This window comes from Macaca fascicularis, chromosome 13 (assembly GCF_037993035.2).
Source record: "Macaca fascicularis isolate 582-1 chromosome 13, T2T-MFA8v1.1".
NCBI lineage: Eukaryota > Metazoa > Chordata > Mammalia > Primates > Cercopithecidae > Macaca > Macaca fascicularis.
This window is the reverse complement of record NC_088387.1, coordinates 41,338,595-41,354,378: the sequence shown is the minus strand read 5'-3', so window position 1 is coordinate 41,354,378 and position 15,784 is coordinate 41,338,595. Positions and strand designations below refer to the sequence as shown.

Below are 15,784 nucleotides of genomic sequence, written 5' to 3'. Positions count from 1 at the left end.
GTTGTGTTGCTCAAAATGCATTTCTTCTTGATGTTTATCACAGTGACATGGGCTTTTTATGGCACTCTGAAGTGCTTTAGAGAAAATGGAGAACATTTTAATACTGCTGATTTACTCTTTCAGGTCTACAGTAATTTCCTTACTGCCTAATTATAAGACTCGGTTTAATTTACTCTACACATAATGTTTACTGATGCACATATGGTGCCACATTTCAAGAAACTGTACCCAGAACAGGCATTTTTTGTCATACTAGAGTATGGAAAATTTCCATTTGGTATGATATTGGCTGTGGGTTTGTCATAAATGGCTGTTATTATTTTGAGGTATGTTCCATCAATACCTAGTTTATTGAGAGTTTTTAACATGAAGGGATGTTGAATTTTGTTGAAGGCATTTTCTGCATCTATTGAGATAGTCATGTGATGTTTGTCTTTAGTTCTGTTTATGTGATGAATTAGAGTTATTGATTTGTGTATGTTGAACCAGCCTTGCAACCTGGGGATGAGGCTGACTTGGTGGTAGTGGATAAACTTTTGAATGTGCTACTGTGTTTGGTTTGCCAGTATTTTATTGAGGATTTTTGCATTGACATTCATCAGGGATATCAGACTGAAGTTTTCTTTTTGTGTTGTATCCCTGCTAGGTTTTGGTATCAGGATGAGGCTGGCCTCACAAATTGAGGGTGTATGTGTCCAGGAATTTATCCATTTCTTCTAGATTTTCTAGTTTATTTGTACAGGTGTTTATAGTGTTATCTGATGGTTGTTTGTATTTCTATTGGGTCAGTGGTGATATCCCCTTTATCGTTTTTTGTTGTGTCTATTTGATTCTTCCCTCCTTGTTCTTTTTCAGTCTAGCGAGTGGTCGATTTTATTACTTTTTTTGAAAAAAATACAGCTCCTGGATTTGTTGATTTTCCGTTATATAGAGGAAAAAATAGTAATATATGTAATTCTCTCAACAAAGAATGTCCCCCAATGAGGGGGAAATATCACATATCTTCTTAACTTGAAGAAGGCTACAATCTCTTTAAACACTTATTTTAAAAGCAGACTAGTATGTGGTTACATGTGTCTAATGATTTTCAGTTACCCTCCAAATGAGGAGATGGGTAGGAGTTGGGGAAAGGAGACAGAGGAAAAATAGTACTATTTTGTGGACTTATTTCTCAACTATCTTTGACAAGAAGCTATTGATTCAGAAATCATGGGTTCACAGATTCTTAGGGGTGGAAGGGACACTATGGGTCTTCCCAGGGCAAGAGGTCTTTCTTCAGGAATTTTAAGATGCCTTTTGTTAACCTCAGCTTTAAATATGGGAGCTCATTCCTTCATTACAGCAGTTGGTACAATTATTGGGTAATTTTACTTGTTAGAAAATTGAGTTAAGATTAGTGATTTTGTAATTATCAACCATTGATGTTGATTTTGTGCTGCAAAACTGATTTCTCTTCCTATGTGTAAGCCCCAGATAAAAACTTCAGTAAAGAACTCTACTTAGAGTTCCAGAGACCTACAAATATTAAACATTATTGCATTCAAAACCATGGCTTCACCAATTGCCTTGCCTTATCGTAGCAATGAGTGCTAAGAATGGTTAGGCTTAGGAACTGGGCATGTCTCTGGTCTTTGAGACAACTGAAATAATCAGCTGTCTTCATCATCTGATCTATTACTCCTGTTTGTACCTGGTTGTGTATGAAGGTCAGAAAAGTAAAGCTGTCCACTGACACTGACAGTTTTTTAGTGTCCATTCTTTACTTGATTCTTTACTGATGATCCCTACAATTCTTCAGAGAGATATTACTATCAAAAAGACTTTTTTTCCAGAGTAGAGTATTGAAGTTGCAATAAGAAGATTAAATTTTGTACTGATATAAACCTCATAAGTTAGATGACTCTAGTGGGCTGACTCTGAAGCCTGTCCTTTTAATGACTGTGGTTGTTAAAGTTGGTACACTTTGCTCTTAGTTTATAGCTTTTATTAAAATTCTTTAATGGGAAGAGCATAAGGTAAATATCAATTATTAATGAGACCTGAGTTTCTCTATAATAATCATAATAATAGGCTTCGTGTTTAATATAATCACCATTTCTTTCTTCCTTAAGCCATTCATATCTGTGTCCAGTTCCATGACAGAAACTGAACTGTGAATGGGATTTTGATAATTATTATTCTAATTGATCGTAAGGGAAAAAAGTAAAGGACTTTCATTTTAGCTGAGGGAATATCTGATTAAATGCATATCAGGAGACTAGCAGACTTGCCTGGTGTATTCAGTGAGAAATGGTTGAATGGATTGTGCCTGAGCATTCCAGGATTAAAGGAGAACCATTTGTCCTGAGGAGTTTGAGGATAAGAGTGGATTTTCTCTTTGATCCAACCATAAATGTTGTCAGAAGTTTGGGTGATTCATCAGTCCCAGACCCATCCTTTTTCCTTCCATAATTTCTTAGTTTTTCACAAATGCATCAATCCTGTTTAACTGTTAAGGGTAGGACTTCTGTATTTTTATTTGATTCCTTCAATTTCAACAAGGATCAGGTTGCCTTAAGTAGTAGCTACAGTATGAGTTGCAACTGTCTAAAGGGGGTGACTGTAAAACTAAAAAAGCACCTTTGGGCCAGGCGCGGTGGCTCACGCCTCTAATGCCAGCACTTTGGGAGGCCAAGGTGGGTGGATCACAAGGTCCGGAGACCGAGAGCATCTTGGTCAACAGGGTGGAACCCCATCTCTACTAAAAATACAAAATTAGCTGGGCACAGTGGCGTGCACCTGTATTCCCAGCCACTCTGGAGGCTGAGGCAGGAGAATCGCTTGAACCCAGGAGGCGGAGGTTGCAGTGAGTTGAGATTGCGCCACTGTATTCCAGCCTGGGCAACAAGAGCAAAACTCTGTCTCGGAAAAAAAAAAAAAAAAAAAAAAAAAAAAAAAAAAAAATGCACCTCTGAGCAGGGCTGGGAGACCAGAAAAATGGGAGCAGGAGGATGCTGAGTTCCAAGGGCAGGGAGAAGTCAGCACTAATGGACTCTGAGCAGATTTCCTTCAGCCTCTCCTGTGAAATACGCAAGCTTAGACCAATGTGGCCCTGCTGCTGTATCTACAGATACCAAATTAACTAGTCGAAAGGGGATAACTTCTGACTGATCAAGTAGGCATTGTGTCACAAGTTACCATAGAAACCAGCTTGCCTGCTGCTCTTTGGGTGCATTCTCTGTGTGTTTTGGCAACAGTATCAAGGGTGTGGAAGCACCCTTGTTGCCAAATCAGCAGGAAATTCATGATTTGGGGTCCAGTCTAGGCCAGAACACCTACATTAAGCAGTCCAGCCAGCCCAACTAGATACAACTTCTACTCTTCCATGTAACTTTCTTCTTCCTTCCTTGCCTCAAAGCTTATATTAGAAAAGGAATTTCTTAGGGACCACTAGAATAACCTTTGCTTTCTAGCAGAGTATGAGGCAAAGAAATAACAAAAGTCATTTGGTCAAATACCAGTCACACTGATCACTTGGGGGCTCTTAGAGGCCACATTTGGCCTCTTCAGTTCTCTTCTTAAGGAGGTAGCTTCTGGACACAGCAGATGCTTGGTTACAAGTAAGCAGTGGGTAAATGGAGCTTGAAATAGCCAGAGATTGCAGTAGAAACTTATGTATAGAGTGAGAGGCATATAAGACTAAAATCCACTGATGAAACCATCTAGAACAGGCATCAGCCAATTACTATCTCTGTCCCAAACTTAGCCTTCTGTTTGATTATGCAATGTTGTATTGACTGCTTTTGTGCTACAACTGCAGACTTGATTAGTCATGACGGAGACTAACTGGCTCACAAAGGCCAAAATCTATACTACCTGGCCCTTTACAGGGAAGAGTCTGCCAATCTCTGCTCTAAAAGTAAACTTAGCTTGAGATAAAACAAATATGGTGTAAGAACCTGAATTCCCTGAAAAGCTAAAGGACCTTGAATCCAACTACTTTTACCTTAAATAGCGACAACACCCGTCATTTTATAGGATTTCCACAAAGTTGGGAATGTGGAGTAATCATTGGGCTTCTATCTGAAATGAAGAACCTCTAGGGAAAAATTCAGCAGCTGTTGGAAATGCAATGCTGTGCAATAGTTAAAGACAGGAAGTGAAAAGTATTGCATACGGCAGCAGAACTCTGGAGAAATAAGAACTCTGGAGAGGGAAGGTAGCTCGGAGGCTCACCGTTATCTATAGTTGGAGTAAAACAGGGGAGTGTGGTAAATGGTTTTCTGTTTTAGAAAGTGTGCTGAGCCCTTTACTGACCACAAATGGCCGGAAACTTCAGAGGTACATTTATCAGTGGCATCTGCACCAAGAAGTAAGTTCCCATCATTCTTCCTTCCTCACTCAACAGCATCTTATTCCCCCAAGCTACCCATCCCACTCAAGTGAACTGAGGTTTCACTCATACCTAGATTGAGAAGTAGTGAGTTTTGTCTGGGTTCCTCCCCGGGTGCCTATGTTTATAATAGACGTTCTTCTAAGACCCACAGGACTTGTGCTGTAATGTGGAATGCATGACATGTGGCAGTACAAGGCCAGGTGACTCTACTTGGTACCAATCCTACCACACCGTAACAGGTGTGTAGGATTGACCCCATTTGAAAGAAATAATAGGTTTTGAGAGCTCGTCTCTGTATCTTGCTTCATGCTCTTTAACCACACATTTTTTATAGGCTTCTGCTCTTAGCCTGCCATCAAATTCATCCGTTCAGAAATTGTCTTTCCCAATTGCCAATTAAATTGTGAGGGGATTAAATCATTTTTGGGGCATATTACAAGCTTCCTAAAGGTCCTTGATAGGGACCATTACCTACCTTACCTAAAAACTGGATGCAGCTTTTGACTTTTTCACACTGTACTCAAAGCAACTTGTGCCTATTCACCATGAGTTAATCAATGGCAGATATTAGATACTCAGAATACAACATCCAGGCATCTGATCTTAGATCCCCCTTTGGAGCAAGCAATGGTGGATGAGCCATAAGGCTGGGAGTAAGTAATCAACTAGGGGTGGAAGTGAAGAATTGAAAGAAAAGTGACCTTTGTCCAGTTAGGATTTGTGAACTTCAACAGCCAGGTCCATAAACCCATAGATCTTAAGTAAAATGACATTATTATTGGAGCCCGAATACCTGACTCTGGCATTTGCTATATGCAACCAGAGGATCCTCCCTTTCCTCCTCTAAACAACACAAATAATGATGCTCACCCTACAAACAGCACCCTTCACCCACACCATGACATTGTAAGGAAGGACAAATGAAATAATGTCTAGGAAAGTTCTCTGCAAGCTATAAAAACAGGACATGCACAGGATTATTATTAAAATTAGCGGCCAGAAACTGAGTAGACCTTCCATATATGCAGAAGAGTTGACCTGCTTTTTGGTCTGGGTTCAGAGATCTGAGCAAGGTAGTTATGCTAGAAATGTCTTTTCCACCTTCACCCTTGCCACCTAAAACTTAACCCTTTTGAAATGCCAACTCTTCTGGGCTTAGACATTGGGCGATTAAAAGAATGCCTGTTCTGATGGAGGGGTGGAGAAATCTTAAGATAATCTGTAAGTAAGAAAAAAAAAGTGCAATATGCTATGAAAGAAATGTAGAAAAATTAGACTATTTTACAGTGTTGTTTAGGCCAGCCTCCAACACATTCGACACGAATAGCTCATGCTTAGCTCTAAGCACCATTTATGAGGCCAGTCAACCATATATGAGGTCATGTTGATCACTGTAGCTTTGTTAGTAGTTGGGAGTTGAGACAGTGGAGGAGTTTTCAGCAGAAAGTGAGAGGAGATGGCTTGTCTTGCTTTTTTTTCTGTATCCCTGGCCAAAAACAGTGCTTCATCTACCAAGAGCTACTGAAATGCCAGTAGAAGGAATAAATGACTGAACACTGGCCCTTGAGTACAGTTTAGTAAACTAAGTAAGCAATAAAGCATAATTTCTTTCTGAGGACTTCTTATGTCTCTTATAATAAGGTTCCTGCCACCTTCGAGCTAATTGCATTAGTATCTATACCATCGTATTTTTGTACGTTTACTCTCATTTCACTTCTTTGGCATAACAGTTACATATCTTGAATAAAACTATGGCATTTGTGTAAATTTTTCTTTCTAGATCCATTATTTCTCTTGCGATCAGAAAGGAATTTTGAATTTCACAATTAAAGGCAAATAAGAGACCTTTTTTAGTTTTTCAAGAATGAATATTTCTCCAGTAAAAGGAATTGCAGAGATGTTTTTCATTGAGTACATTAAAATGAGGCACACAGCCTTCAAAGTCTTATGCAAGTGTGAGCTTCTGCAAAACTGGTTGACTGGGGAGAGACATTTTTTTTCTTGGACTGTCTTTTGCAGGGAACTGTTGCATATTTATCAAATGGTTGCAGGGTTTTAGACTTTGTACAAAATACTTTTGCAGTATTAGATGTTGCTCAATATACAGCATGGACTCCTCATGCTCCACCCGATAGGTAGACAGCTTTTGGTCATTTTTGAGACAGTTTATATTTCTTTTTGAGTTAGTGAGTTAAATTGTGTCTGTTCTTTCGTGACTCTGCACTCCCACAAAATAAGAACTGCTAGAGCAGGTATGATCCATTGACTACATTCCTTTGGGTTTGCTGAAGAAAATGCAGTTATTTACATTGATGAATAGCCTTAATTGGGTAAAATAGACTGGTAGTGCTGAGCTAATACCTTTAAATGCCTTGTCTTATGCAATTAATATTCCTTTGTCACACATACATTTAAACCGTTGGAAGAAAGTCTTGTGTTCTTGACTCCTGTCAGACTTAACGAATGATTTTGTCAAGTCATTCCTTTCTGCCCTGGTTGATTGATAGCTAAATTTTGGTCTTCTAGCTTATGTAAAAAGTGTTAACTATGCCTTTCAGCTTGTAGGCAAGGGCATTTAAACCATTCTAGTAGTCAATTTACAGAGGAATTACATTGCCTGTTTACTGGAGGGGTCAAAAAAATGTGCCCCTGCTCATCAGAGACACAAATCACAGGGCCCATGAGCTAATGAAGGCAGTATTTATGAGTTTCTGCACTTGCTGGCTGATACCAAGTTCAAGATGTCCCTGGTCCTGGCTGCTGAGGACTCTGGCTCCCACTTTTGGATATGCCTGTGTTTATAGACTATGGAATAGATATATTTAAGAACTTTTGATCCTAATACTCTTAAGAGTGAGAATGCAAATTAGAATGCTAGATTGTCACAGTACCAAGCTGCATTTGCAGCTTTCAAAGATTTCTCTATAGTAAGGCTCACCTCTGCCACCACCTGGCTTATGGATTTCCGTATAAACCATAATTACCATATCAAAGCATGGAAAATGGATACCAGTCTTTCTGGGAGAAGTGTCTCGTCCTTTGGCTTGAACCCAGTTAGAATCCTAAGAAACACACTTTCTTTAGCATCTTACAATTTACTATTTTAAAACATTTTGATCATTAAGAGTTATAAGAAAATGGTTACATTAGAGCAAGTCTAATTCATCGAATACATTGTTGCAGTAGGCATATCTTAGACCACAAGTTCTCTATTTTTTTCCAGATCCCTAAACCCCCAGGAAGTCAGAGTTTCATAGTGAGTATCGAGCAGGTCTCTTTCTAGTCTCAGAGTAGGGATTCATTAGGACTCAGCAACACTTCTACCTCTGGTAGGATCACTGATTCCCTGTTATGGTGTCTATCTGCCATGGGGTCTCTTCTTTTATCCTCTCCACAGGGGCTCTTCTTTTTGGTCTTACTATATCATGGGTAGGGAAGAGGGGAGCTTTCAGAATCCCTTGTATATGTACTTTACTCATCCAGGAATCACATTTGTTCCTGGAATGTTTGCTGCTGTCATCATATATACCGTTGCTTTTGGTCAATAATGTACACAAAGCTGGTACAAAGTAGACATATGAGAGCTTGTGTATGTTAGTATTTAAAAGCATGTAGTCTGGGGCCAAGCAACATTGGTTCAAATCCTGCCACTGCTATCTGTTAGCTTTGTGAATGTGGACAAGTGACTTAATTCTATTGTCTCAGTCTCCTTACCTATAAAATGAATAAAATAGTAGCCAGTGATTTTTGAGAAAAGTAAACAAGTTATTCTAATTATTTAGAACAGTATCTGGCACAAAGTAAGCACTAAATGAAGATTGTTATTATGAAATATTAATTTTCCCCAATGCTTTTCTGCTCTCGCCACTTCTCCTCATCTCACTGCTGCAGTTGCTTCTGTCTCTTGCATATCCTCTCCCTTCCACTAGCCTCTCCTTTGCTTTCTTACGCTGCATCCAGCAATTGTGGGCTCCATTTTCTGCTAACATTTTTAACAGCACCATGTCAAGGTGCTGTACCTGCTGCATTAAGCCATCTGGAGATCCACAATGATTCCAGCATTCCTTGGGACCCTGAGGCAGCTTTTCACTGTCTCTTCTCATAAAGGCAAGCGCTCTTGCCTATTGTGGAGGTAAAGGAGGAATTTGATACTGACCTGCGTGTGCTGGGGCAGAAAATGAAATCAACAGTAGGAGCTAAGTACCTATTACTGTCCTTCAGGAAAAGCCCCGATCAACCCTTCCCTGTCCTAGTCCCAATGACTTGTCTCTTTGTTATAACTTTTTGAGTAAAGTGTTTATTTAATCTATAAAAATAATAAATTACGGCTGTGATTTTCTTACACACAGCCCATGGCTATATAATGAAACATGAGGAGTAGACTACTGTTATTTCAATACATTTGGCCAAAGAAATGAATTGAAATGGCCCCAAACTAGTCCGCTAATTGATCAGAAATTTATTTTCAAGCTATCTCTCCCACTTCACCAAAAGGTGATTTGGTGACCATGAAAACTTATTCTATGTATGTTATCAGTTATCTATTGTCACAACAGTGTAGTATAACAGTACTTCAGGGGCATACAGCAATAGCATTTGTAGCTCACTGCTCTGAGGTGGTCATCTTGGCCCGGCCTTCTCCTGTGCCTGGATTCTATTGCTCTTAATGGATCTGGGAAGGCCTTGACAGCGATGACTGACGTGACTCAGTCCTGGTCAATAGGTTTGTCACCCTTTTTCTGGGACAGGCAGTCTAGCCTGGGCATGTCCTTCTCCTGGGGATGGCAGAGAACAAGACCAAGCCAGCCAATGCTGAATGAGCCTTTCAAATGTCCACATGCATCATGGTGGCCAACATCCATTGACCCTAAACATGAGACATGACCAAGCCCAGAGTCCCAGAGGGCAGGTACTACAGAGTTACATGGCAATGGTATGGATAGAAGGAGAGAGAAGAATAAGGTTATTTATGCAACAAATCTATTACAATTATCTATTCCATCAGTGAGACATGTTCCTAACTTTTATACTGACCATCAGCACTCATAGAGAAAAAAATCTAAGGGCACATATGTTGATTTGGCTGTTGATCTGGCTCCAATATAAGTGTTGCTAATGATGACAGTTGTACTTTTAAATGATCCAGCAGACCTGAATGAATTTGGTGGACGGTGAATGAGATGGGTAGGGAAAAGCACAGAGCCTGATAGAGGTAATTGGTTCCATTAAGAGGAGATGCTAGTATCCCAATTAAAATGATTTTGCTTATGAAAGACAGTCAGTTTCATCAAGATAATGACCAAAGAATTTCATGTTTCTCTTATAAAGAAAACTAAATAAAGCAAGAACCATGATTATTCTTTAAATGTCTTCCCCAGGCCTTATAGATATGCCTCTGCTTCCCCCACCTGCTCCCAACACAACCTGAATAATGAAGAGTGCCTTCGTTACCAATGGAGTGTGCATTGATGGCACCTTGGCTTATTAAAGTGGCTTTGGATAGATTGTAGCACTGACTGATTACACTAATTGACCTTCAGACTGGCTAAACTTTGCCTGACTTAATGAAGCTCAATACTTGTCAAGCCCCCTAGGCTGGATGGCTCCTGGCTCAGTCACTTTGTTGCTTTGATTTTTCATTTTTAATAACAATTATACCACACAGCTTAAGGAAATACGGCAGAACATGTCAGTATTCATGAGGAGCCTGGAACAGCCATATTCATGGAAAGATTTAAGGGTTCAGATTTTTTGAGCCTATTTGAAATCACCCTCTAACCCCAGTTTTGACCTTGGCTGGTATTTCTTATATCATAGTAATGAAGAAGATTTTTGTTCTTGTTATTATTCTTAACAAGATTTTTGTAAACATTTATCTAAATGACAGGATAGATGTTACATGGTCAGGCATTTGTTAAACATCATCTGCCCAGCCTCAACTTGGGTGTTAACTTTTATTTCTGAAAGTCAAGATGGCATTGGGTTGCTCAGACACATAGCCAGTTCTGCCTAAAGATTGGCATGCAAAATGCTTCAATTGCAGGGGAAGTTTAGCAAAGAAAGAAAGCTTTCATCCTGAAGGAGAAACGGGATTGATTAGTAGTAGCTACTTGGAGCACTGTGTTGAAGTAGTATTTGAGCTCAGCACAAAAGAATGCAGTAATTGATTAATCATGTCTGGTGTGGGCATAGAAAGGAAGAGTTGTAGCATACTTGCCATTCCTGTCCTAGTTCATAGCTTTTGATCTTGTTCCTTATAAACAACTCTTCACCTTTTAATTATTTCTTATAAATGTATCTCTATTTATTTTCAACTTCCACTCATGCTTGAATCTCTGAATTAGTTTTCTGCCAGATCTTTTCTTTGCTGGCCACTTTTTTGTTTTTGGGTCAGTATCTGAGTTCCTTTTCTGTGTTCAGGGAATTTCTCATGTTATGAATCTCTGTATAAGAAGTTTAAATGGCCAAAACACTGTTTTCAAAGAATACTTTCCTCCCGGCCGCTACCTCCTGTACTCTTTCAACTAGGTGAGGATGTATGTCCTAGAGTTCTAGTCTCTGTTTCACCCAGATGAAAATCAGGTCTGCCTAACATTTTGTATCAAAACCTATTGTCACAAAGACACAGGGTGTCTTAACATTTCTGAATTCTGCCCATTTTGTGAACTGAGGGGTCAATCTTTCTGCTTAAATCAGCTAGAATTAGTTTCTGATGCTTGAGACTAAGAACTTGACAATAGATCTTCTAGGGAGGCATTCCTCAAACTTTATACTGTGGAAGGATCACCTAGGCATCTTAGTAAAATGCAGATTCTGGTTAAAAGCAGGTCTGGATGGGTCTTGGTTTTGCATTTCTAATAAGCTCCCAGGAAATGGCATGGTACTGGCCAGTGGCCCACACTTCAAGTAGAAAGGATCTAAGTAAGGGAAGGCAGTATTTGTAGGAAAATAAAAATTCTATTTTCAGGTTAAATTAGGGCAGGCCAACTACTGTAGCTAATAAACTTCAAAATGTACAAAGGCTCCAGACAACAGAATTACATTTCTTAATAATGTACAATACTGGGGCAGTAACAGAACACTAGGCCATTCTCCTTCGCGTATGCAAGGACCTAAGTTTATTGGGAGGCAGGCAATGTCTTTTATCCTCAACTCAAAGCATCTCTATCTTTGGCCAGTGGGAGCCTCCTGTTATTCTGGCATGCCCCTGGGAGTCTTTGATAGTTCTTTGCTACCTGGCATGAAAAGATATTTCAAGCTTATTTGTACAATCCTGGCCTCAGAGTGCCTGGAATCAGCCCTTTCTCCATGAAGCTCTGTTTTTTTTTTTTTTTTGCTTGTTTGTTTGTTTTTGTTTTCTGTTTTTGTAGTGTAAAGTTGTGTTTCAAGTTGTTGATCACTACTAGGCTAGCCATTATTTTCAGGCTTTTTCATTAGACAGAACTGAGAAAGTGTTTGCAAGTGTGCGTATGTTTTCAATTTAAAATCTCATGTTTTCAAACGTTGGCAAGGATATGGAGAAAGGAAAGCTTTGAACGTTGTTTGTGGGAATGTAAATTAGTACAATCATAGAAAACAGTATGGAAGTGCCTCAAAAAATTAAAAATAGAACTACCATATTATCTAACAATCCCACTTCTGGGTAGAATCTGATGGAAATAAATCAATAGCTAAAAGAGATATCTGCACCCCCATGTTTATTGCAGCATTATTTACAATAGCCAAGACATGGAATCAACCAAGTGTCCACTGATAGATAAATGGATAAAAAATGTGATAGACAGATAAATAGGTATATACACAATGGAATATTATTAACCATATAAAAATAGAAATCTTTTATATGTAACAACCTGGATGGACTTGGAGGGAATTGTGCTTAGTGAAATAAGCCAGATAGAGAAGGACAAATACTATATGGCATCACTTATATATGGAACCTAAAAACAAACAAACAAGAGGTGGAACTCACAGAAACAAAAAGTAAGCCAGTGGTTGCTAGGGTCTGGAGGTGGGGGTGGTGAAATGCTTGAAATGTTGGTCAAAGGGTACAAACTGTAAGTTATACAGTGAATAAGCTATGAGAATCTAATATACACCATGATGATTATCAAAAATACTGTGCTCTATGCTTGAAATTTGCTAAGAGAGTAGATCTTAAGTGTTCTCACCAATAAAGAAAAAAAAAGGTAGCTATATGAGGGAATGAATATGTTAATTAACTCAATTGTGGTAATTATTTCACAATATATATGTTTATAAAAAATGTATGTTTATGAAATCATCACATTATACACTTTAAATATATACATATTTATTTGTCAGTTATGCCTTAATAAATCTGAATCAAATCCTATGTGTTTCTACTGACATTTCTAATTCAGATCTAGCATTGGAGAATTTTTCTTCAATTACTTTCTACCCTACCAACACTTCTGGTTAGCAAGGGCATAGGAAATTATGAATTAAAATTTCATAGTTAATCATTTTCTTTATTTTATCTTTAAACACAATAATGTTGGAATAACAATATTCATACTTCCCCTATAATTAAAACCACATAAAATGCTTAAAATATTTTAGTATTTTCTATTCCCTTTCTCGTCCCCTTTTCACAATGTTGTAATATGTCTTTATTGTCAGAGTATACAAACATTCATACTATATTCTATCACTTTTTATGTTAATATTTTTCTAGTTATTTTAATTCTTAAAATTTAATTCTTAAAATAACTAGATAGGAAAGGGTCATGAGAACAATATTCTGAGTTCTTGCGTTTTTATCAGATTTTCTATGCCTTATATCCTTGAAAGTCAGTTTTGCTGGTTATAAAATTCTTAGCTTACATTATCTTTCCTTGAGTATCTTAAAGACAATATTTTCCTTTGGCATAAATCTTTACTATTAAAAAGTCTGCTGATAATCTATTTTTTCCTGTATAAATCATACGGTATATTTGTTGAATTGCAGATTTTTTCCTCTCATTTTTTCTTTGGAATTCAGTCATTTTACTGGAAAATATCTTGGTTGATAATTACGGGTCAGTCTTCTCAGGTACATAATACATTCTTTCAGATTGTAGGTTATTTGTTTAATTTCAAATTTTTTATTTTTCATTAACATATATATGTTTGTGGAGTACAGTGTGATATTTTGATATATGTATATATTATGAATAATTAAATTAAGCTAACATATTCATCACCTTACATACTTATTTTTGTGGTGAGAACATTAAAAACCCACCTTAGCAATTTAAAAATATATAGTATTAGAATACAGTTTCAATATATACATATATTCTGGAAAGTTTTCATTGATTACAATTTTTGGTATTCATTCTGTTTTCTTGTTTTGATTTTCTTTTTTCATGGACCTTCTGGTAGCCCTGTATTGACTTTTCTTTGCCTATCTTCAATATTTGTCACATTTTCTCAAACGGTTTTTTAGCTCTTTAAAAAATTTTTTTGGATTTAAAACTTTTCCTTACTTTATTTGTCTTATGGCATTTGTTGTGGTGTTTATTCATTCTTGTCTTTTTCAAATGATTTTCTTTTATTTATAATTCTTTCTTGAGTTTCATGACCTAATTCTTTAGTTTTTCTTATTCGAATTTGTCATGTTCTTCCATATTTTATATTATTTTTGTGATGTTTTTAATTTATTTGAAATGGTAGGTTACAGTTTTAATCTGTTTTATAAGCATATCCTTTTGGCATGCTTTCAGTATGCTTAGGGATAATATATTTCTTAATCTAATTTTTCTTATAATAACTTCGAATTATAATTTTAATTATCATTCAAAGTAATGATAATTTTAAGTTGCTCATTTTTGTGAACATTATCTTCCTGAAGGCTTAGAAAGAGGTTTGATGCAGATGGCTTTTCAAGTTCCCGGAGTTCTCACTTCTGTTATTTTTGTGTGGTATTAAAAAATGCTTGTCTGATTGTTGAGATAACCTACTCTTCTTATCCCCCCTACTTTATCTCAACCTTCTCTTTCTTTTGTCTCTGTTGTCCCTGTCAAGTTCAATTTTGATTCCACTCTAAATATTTTTTCCTCCATTGTGGGACTGTTCTGGAAGAGAGCCACTGCAGGTCAGTTTCAAGTGTTCACTGTAGGATCTCCTTCAGACCTTTTTACCCTAGGCACTGCCATTTGTTAACTTATGACTGCAGACAAGTTATTTAACTTTTTAAAGTCCCAGCTTCTTCATTTGAAGAACTAGTATAAGAATCATTCCTATCTCATAGTTTGTGATAGGAATGAAATGATATAATATGCAAAGATTTTAGTTGAGTAAATGACACATTATATATGAGCTCACCAATAACCAACATTATCCCAGGCAGTAATTTAATACACTTTGTCAAATGAGTATGTGGGAGATGTTAACTTTACATAGACTTTATTACATTATATATGGTAAAATGTCAAACACAGTTCAGAGTTAAACCAAACTAAGTTATAAGTACTTTCATGCATACTTTATGGTAATTAGTACAAAAAGGAATTGAGATTTGCTCCTAATTTTCCTTGTTCTGACCAATAACGAATATGTGTGTGTCATCCTATCAAGAGATTCACTTGAATGCTCCTGGATAGGTATATTTGTTTGGAAAACATTCAGAGTGTTTATCATCTTCTCTTCTGTTTATTTTTATATACATCCCATATACATTCAGATAATTATGAACAAAACAGCACCAAGGTGATTTTTCAGGGACAGTTTCATTTTATTTTCATGCAGCTGCCCTGCTTTCTATTTTAACAATGTGGGAATGATGTATAATTATGCATTGTTAGAAGATTTGGGCTTGTTTATTCTCATTTATCTTGAAGAATAATTATAAGTATTTCTGGAACATAGCAACTATGTCATCATAGCACCTGGGCACAAACAGTTTTGAGATTGTTAGATGTTTCATGTTTCTGCTTCTATCTAACACAAACAATGGATCTAGAATGGGCAGGAGACTGCACAGTGGCAAAGTTTCAGGGTTTGCTTCAAAGTTTAGATCTTTATCCAAAGTTCTCCCAACTTGTTGGTTGATGCCTAGATTTTTCCTTTTCAAAGAGCCTGAATTCTTCAACTGTGTCATGATTCAGAACATCCTGAAGGTTTGGGTCAATGAAAGATGAGAGAAGACCTTTGATGGGAGAGGGCCCATAGTGTATTGAGCAACAGGCCATTTATGTAACTTTCAGGTTGACATATAATATGTTTAATTCACACGCTTCCATCAGTCATTGGTTTTCCTTTAATAGTATAAGCTCTGGGGAAATTTTAAAAAGAAAATAGGAATATTATCTCCCTGGGTAATGAGAGCTCAAAAGCAGTTTAGAAAAAAATGGACAATTCTACTGTTTCTTAATTGTATGTCATTTTTTGTTTCTGTTTCAACTG

At 37.2% G+C, this 15,784-nt stretch overlaps 1 protein-coding gene across 7 annotated transcripts in view; it reads left to right on the top strand.

The window, feature by feature from the left end:
- CTNNA2 (catenin alpha 2) overlaps positions 1-15,784 on the top strand; it is a 1,160,134-nt gene that overhangs the window by 910,175 nt on the left and 234,175 nt on the right. The gene's annotated exons all lie outside the window — the stretch shown is intronic.